Genomic DNA, 7,233 nt, shown 5'->3' with positions numbered 1-7,233 from the left:
CTTCTGCAAAATGAGGTTGACAGGGTATGAAACAGTGTGGGAGGCAGACGGGAATGCCTATGGGTGGGTTTCTGGAGACCCTGCATGCCACAAATGGTGTGCAAAAATGTTGAATTTACAGATTTTTTTTTTCTCCTAAGTCAGAGAATGGGTTGTTTTCATAAACTACACAAAGGTTTCTTTACCAAACTGGATGAAGAACCACTGCCCTGTGATGGTTTACTGGCCATCTTTACTGGCCCTAAAACGTTGTGATTCTTGCATGGAAGGGGACCCTGTAAACTGATACTAGTATATCAGTTTCCCAGCCTTAAGAATTTCACCTTAAGAATTTCACCTTGCCTTTGACCATGAGCAAAATTCAACATGACGTCTTTAGCCTCTGTAATAATTTGTATTTTCCTATGTAGAAAAAAAAAAAGTAACAGCAATCTCTGGGAGTGCTGAACCTTTGTCATAATGTAGTGACCAGCAGCTTGGACAGGTGGGAAATCAGGATTTCTGGGGACCACCAGGCACAGCGCCTGCCCTTGGTGTGCACACAAGGACAAATGCCTTTCCCCCAGCTCCTCGGGCCTCAGCTTGTTAACTTGGTCTCAGGAAAGGAACAAAGCCATCCAAGTCCAATGAATGGCCGGCAGTGGAAAACCAAAGCTGCTGTCTGCTGGCAGGCAGGGCCGCCGACACCACACTCGGTCAGCTCCCCCTGAGCCGCGCTCTCCTTCCCCGGCCATGCCTGGCTTGGACAGGCGCTGCCAGGCCTGAGAACGCAGGAAGTTCTGGGTCACAGTGACCTCTACTTGTTGATGCCAGATGAAATATGCCCTGGAGGTTCTCCAGGGTCACATGGTGTGTGGAGCAAGAGAAAGCAGGGCTGCTATTGCACTGACAAAGTGAATTTTGGCTCCAAAACGGCACCCCTTGGGGAATAGGAGGGGTTGTGGGTGGGAAGGGGACAGGCCAGGCATTGGTGTGAGAATGGACAAAGTGAGAATCAATCTTGCTTTTCACATCCCCCTTAGCCTTTCGGGAAGCTGCTTGCTCCTGAAGGGAGAGGCATACCCCCAAATCTGTGACTCCAAAATTTGAGGAAAGGCTTCTGTGTGTTTTAGTTGTTTACGTGGCAGGCAGGGTGGATTTCTAGCTCAGTACATGCTGAGCCTCTTGGTTGGATAAAAGCTATGTGTTAAGTAGGGCTTGACTTAGAGCCCTCAGTAGCTCAACTGCTCAAAATGGAAAGAAAGTCGACCACAGATGCTCAGAGGAGGGGCCGTTTCCTCCAGACGCAGACTGCTCTCAGCTGCTATCTGGAAAAAGAACAATCATCCTTTTCACACTGCTGAAATCATCTCCATCTTATTTTCATCCTGCTGGAATCTTCACCTTGTTTTTCCACGTTGGGTTACCTAGTCCTGTTCTCTGAATCCCAAACTCGTGGAGAAGGTTCGGCTGTTCTTCAGTGAGGTCTCTACCAAAGTCCAATGATAGATATTGGGGGTTGGGGGTCCCAGTTTCCTGAACCCAATTGACCTGATTTGATTACTTGCCTGAGCCAGAATATTCAGTGGAGGTGGGGCGGTAATTGAAAGCAGAAGTGAGCAGAAACTCAAAACTGGAGCGGCACAGACAAGGCGGATAGACAGCAAAAGTGACCTGCACAAGTTTAAATGTAACAAAGAGAGATTTTATTGAGGAAGAACAAGGAGAAAGTTTAGGCACTTTCAAAGAGAGTTGGAAGCGGACCCCTCTCAGAGGAGAAAAAGTGAGAGAGACAAGCTGCCAAGGCCCGCAGAGATGTAAATACCTTCTCCATTTGAAATTGGTTGCAAGTCTGTCATTGGCCTCTCTGTGCCCCCAGGCAGTATTGCCCTTTCCTACTGGTCATTGATTGTCTCTTTCTATTGGTCATTGGTTACCTAGGTTACTCGTAGCCACATTCTTCGGGGTCCTCCCGACTTCCTGGTTCAGCAGGCCAGGTTTTCCTTCCACCCCTGAAGCTCAGTTCTCAGTGTTCCTGCTCAATAGATTCTGGCCTTTTCCCTCACCTAGGACCGCAGTGCCTAAATAGAAACTGTATGGCTTGGCCTGGGCAGAGGGAAGGGCCTTGGCTACACTTTCAGGAATCAAGAACAAAGGCCTGAAATGGAAATGGCTGAGAAGGAGCCAAGTCATAAATAAGATCCATCTGGAGGAGGTCAGGCTTGATAAGCAGACAGACTTCAGGCTTGACAAGGACCTCAGGGCCCCCGAGCCGGGCTGGAGCAGCCAGGAGTGTGGTTGTCAAAGGGAGATGATTGTGATGCCTGCGGGTTCCAGCCTGCCTTCCCACACAGGGTCAGCGCTGGTTTCCCCTGTTTTCCCCTAGGGCCTTGCTGCTTCAACTTCATCAAAATGAGCATAGGGAGGGTATGTCTGAGAACCTCCTAGACTTGGGAATGGTATCTTTGGGGAAAATGAAACACAACATTCAAGGTCCAGCTCTAGTCTCACTTCCTGCAGGAATTTTCCAGATGACTCTCTGTGGGTCTTGGCTCTCCCTGCCCACCCTCATCTGAAGCACTTGGTACCTTGATTCTAGAGCTCCTCAAACTTTCACATAACTGAGTTATTTGGTAATGGTCGTGGTTAATATTTGTATGGTGTGCCTTTGTTTACCGAATTTACTGCTTTTGCAAATATTAACTCATTTGCTCTCCTCTCTGTAATGACCCTGAGAAAATAGTTATTAAGAGTTTGCTTTATTTAAGGTAAGGGTAGAGTAGAAAGCACAGACCTTGGCTCCATCAGATTAAGGCTTGGATATGAGATTTGTCATTGGCTGACTATGAGAGTTTGGACAGCCTACTTGACAAGTTCAGGCAGCAGTTGGCACCACAGAAAATCTGTGCCCTTCCATCTATCAGTGGAGCCACTGTGGCTTCAAGGTTTTGATAAAAAAAAAAAATTATGTCCTGCATATTCAGAAAAAAATTATTTTGGAGGCATCGTATTTTCACAACATACTGTTTGGAACCTTGAGCAAGTGCCATAGTTTTCTAGCATCAAAACAACTTTGTCCCAACATTTCTTTTGGAAATTTGAAGGCTGTGCACTCTGCCAGACTTCACATCCCAGCTCTCCCTGGCAACTGTGCCTGTTGGTCATTACAGTTTCTCTGGCACCTCCCTGCATTTCTGTCTTGCTTTGATTCCCACCCCCTTCCCTCCTGCGCCCTCCCCTTCCCCATTCTTCGCATGAGGAAAAAAGGTGCATAAAAGACTTTTTAAGTTAAGCAGCTGTTAATAATCCCCTGAGTTAAGATTTGAACTCAGGTAGTCTACCACGTCTCTACTCTCTCTATCCTTTAACAGTCTTTTGCTTTTTCTGAGTTTTGACATCAGTCCTCATTCCTTCTCATTCTACATATTTTTTCCAAATGGCCTGGTGATGTGCTCCTGTATTTAGTAAACATCTAATTCTGCAATTCAGGCGAGGAAATTAGAAATCCACCCAGAGTTATGATCTAAAAAACATTTTCCACGAACTCTTAATTGCCTCAGTTTTCTCATCTGCAAAATGAGATTAATGATACACCCACCTTGTGGGGTTGTATATAGTAAGCAGGGTTATATAAAAAGCTGATCTACTTTTCTTTTTCTTTCTTTTTTTTTTTTTTTTTTTCTGAGAAAGAGTCTCACTCTGTCACTGGGTGCAGTGCTATGACCTCGTAGCTCACAGCAACCTCAAACTCTTGGGCTCAGATAATCCTCTTGTTTCAGTCTCCTGAGTAGCTGGGACTATAGGTGCCTGCCATAACACCTGGCTAGTTTTTCTATTTTCTTTTCTTCTTCTTCTTTTATTATTATTATTTTTTTTTTAAGTAAAGATGGAGTCTAGCTCTTCCTCAGGCTGTTCTCAAACTTGTAAGCTCAAGTAATCCACCTGCCTCAGCCTCTCAAGTGCTAGGATTCCAGGCCTGTGCCGTCATACTCAACAATCTTATTTATTTTCATAGCCATATCTTTATTCTTCTACATGTCCACTGAAATGCTCCATATGTCCCTCAAATGCCAAGGTCTCCTACAGTCTATTGCAGTTGTAAATGCTGATTTTTCCGCTCATCCTTTTTTGCTCTGGATAACTCTTCCTTGTGCTTAAACTTATGTGTTACTTTTTGCAGAAATGTGTATTTTCTTCCTGATGCCCATGGTTTAATTTGTTGCTCCCACTGAGTTTCCAGAACACCTGTGGCATATTTCTGCCAATGAGATAGCATTCCATATCATGGTTCTCAACTTCACCCTACCTCCAAACACCTATAGGTAGAGCTAGAAAATTGTAACCTAGGGATCAAATTCTACCTGCTACCTGTTTTTATAAAGTTTTGTTGGAACACATATTTGCTCATTCAGTTAAGTATTCTCTGTGGCTGCTTCTGCACTCTTTTGTAAGAACAGAGTTTGTAAGAACTCTTTTGTAAGAACAGAGTTTAATCATTGTGACAGAGTCTATGCATTCCAAAAGCCAACACATTAACTATATGGCCTTTTGAAGAAGGAATTTTCAGTCTCCTGACCTTGCATCCATTCTTCACTATAACAGAATTTTTAGCCCAAGATACCGAGGCCCTGAGGGAGAAGGCGGATCAAGATCTCGGGTAGGAGGAGTGACAAGGGAAAGGGTGGTTGCGTGACTCAGATGCGAACCTTAGGGCAGTGGTTCTCAACCTTCCTAATGCCTCCTAATGCCACGACCCTTTAATACAGTTCCTCATGTCGTGGTGATCCCCAACCATAAAACTATTTTTGTTGCTACTTCATAACTGTAATTTTGCTACTGTTATGAATCATAATGTAAGTATCTGATATGCAGGATGTATTTCCATTGGTACAAAGGGGTCACAACCCACAGGTTGAGAACCGCTGCCTTAGGGGATCATGTTTCTACCTCATCCCACTGACAATCATTCCATGTGTCCTTAAGAAACATCTCCTCCATATCATAAGCAGAGACTGTTTGATTTTTATGTTTATGTCAAACAAGCAAGAAAAAAAAAAGCATTCCAAGTTAAAGCAGGAATAATATTTTGAAGGACATTGGGATGTTCTCATGGGGTCTAAGAAAGGTGAACGTTGAGACCTTGGGAAAGGCACAGTGTGAAGCAGAGCCAGGACTGCCTCCAGGACCTGGTCTCTGCCTTGTGTCTCCGCTGTTCACTGTGTCAGCTTCATTTTCTCCTTTCACTGCAGACTTCCTCCAGGGGGCAAAAATCACAGCCCTTTGCAGTCCCCGAGTCTTCCATTTTATGGTTTTCAGTCATTGGTGAGATCTTATCCTGATTGTCTCTTACCCCCAATTTCCAAAAAACTAAGTTAGTTTATCATTACAGTGATCAAGGAATAGGGTCAGGTAAGCAAATAAAAATGTTATTGATACTTAGAGTAGACATAGGGGGAGATCCAGGAAGAAGGCAAAGCTTCGTCATACTGTTCACACAGAATGCCATTCTGCTGCCAGAAGGGACAGTTAGAGACGGGCAAAACACTAAGGGGCCCTAACATTGTTCCTAGTGGATTCCCCCATGGCGGCACTTAGGAAGGACTTAACTTGTGCATGTTAATTCAACAAATAAAGAAATTAACCTCTCTGAGTCTCTTCTTTCTCTGAGAGACAAGAATATCATCTACCTCACAGGTCTGGGTTGAGGATAAAGCACTAATGACAGTTTCAGCAGATAGTAAATACTCATTAAATATGATCTAAATCCTGTCCCTCACTGGATTGGAAGTGGCAAGGGAAATTAAGGGAGAATTTATCATAGCATATTACCTTTTAAAATTCATTAGTATGGTTTTCTGATAAAATCGTATCAAAAGTCGATGTCCTAATCATAAGTCAACCTAAATATTAGCCCAGGGCTCCTCACTTGGCTGAGTTGCTGCATTCCCTAAGGCAGTGTTTTTAATGTTTTTTATCTCATGGCACACTTGAACCTACAGTTAAACGTCCATGGCAGACTTAAATTATGTTGATCAAAAACAAAAAAGGGTAAAATAAAGTAGAATATACTTATTGTGCTTTGAACTTCTTTTGAAAATAATTTAATGATCTTTAAAAGTTTTCAAGGGACACCTAAGATCCTCTGGTGACATACTGGTTGAAAATCACTCCCCTAAGGGTAAGGGGAGTCCAACTGTAGCCTGTGGCTAGCTGTGACTGCTTATCTAAAATTTACCTTGGGCCACACATTAAATATACAAACACTAAGGAAAGCTGATGAGCAAAAAAACAGTTTATGCATAAGTTTCGTGGTATCTGCCACCAGAAATAAGCATTCACAGCCTTGGTAGAATGATCCTGTGAGTCTAGCGTATCATGAAACAAAGCCCTCTTTTGCACCTGTATTGATATGTTCAAAAGACAAATAGAAACTTGAGGTTAAGAACTCTGGGCCTGCTGGATCAGTGTCTACTATTTCATCAATTAAGTTCGAGCTTCCCTGTTCACCAAACTAGCTCACACAGAATACACCTGAAATACTGATTCTGGCATTTTCTTGAATGTGCCTTCTTACCTGTGCTCTTTGTCTCATATTAAAATCCTTCCTCTGCCCTGTTAGCTTCACCTGCATAACTCCTCAGCCTTCAGTATCTGCTCCGGCTCCATCACTTTCCTGAATTATCCCCATGTGCTTCAAGAAATCGTAAGTTAACTTTCCTCCAAATCTAATACAGAGCATTTCTGCTCAAGCCAGGTATTTCTACTTCAAACCTAAGGCTCTTACCTCCTACCATAATTTACCAAACTGTTTCTCCTAACGTCATGCTGGGCAACGAGAAAGATTTCTGAAGAGTGAAAATTTCTCTCTGTGGCTTACTGGTTTGTAGAAACCATTGACAGTTTACAAAAGTTTTCTTTATTTTCTGTTATTAAGGGCTTCCCACTCCTGATCAGGACTTCAGTCTCCTAATTGATTAATACTTTTGTGAGATGAAATTTTCTGTTTACTGCAAATAGTTTCTTAGATTGTTCTGTTGAGGAGGCATTTTTTCAATGCCAAGTTTCAGTGCTGGAAGGGTCTTTAAAGATTACCTGTCTACTACATTGTCCCTGAAAAGCGTCTGAAACTCTAAGTGTACCTAAGTGGTGATCTAATCTGCATCTAATTTATGATTATTTGTAACTTCTAGAGGAATACCTATTTTTTTGTTTCATCCTTTAAATTAGAAGATGAAATTAGACATCTTCTACTAT

This window comes from Nycticebus coucang, chromosome 16 (genome assembly GCF_027406575.1).
Source record: "Nycticebus coucang isolate mNycCou1 chromosome 16, mNycCou1.pri, whole genome shotgun sequence".
Taxonomy (NCBI): domain Eukaryota; kingdom Metazoa; phylum Chordata; class Mammalia; order Primates; family Lorisidae; genus Nycticebus; species Nycticebus coucang.
The sequence above is the reverse complement of the archived record's forward strand: the minus strand, read 5'-3'. Positions refer to the sequence as shown.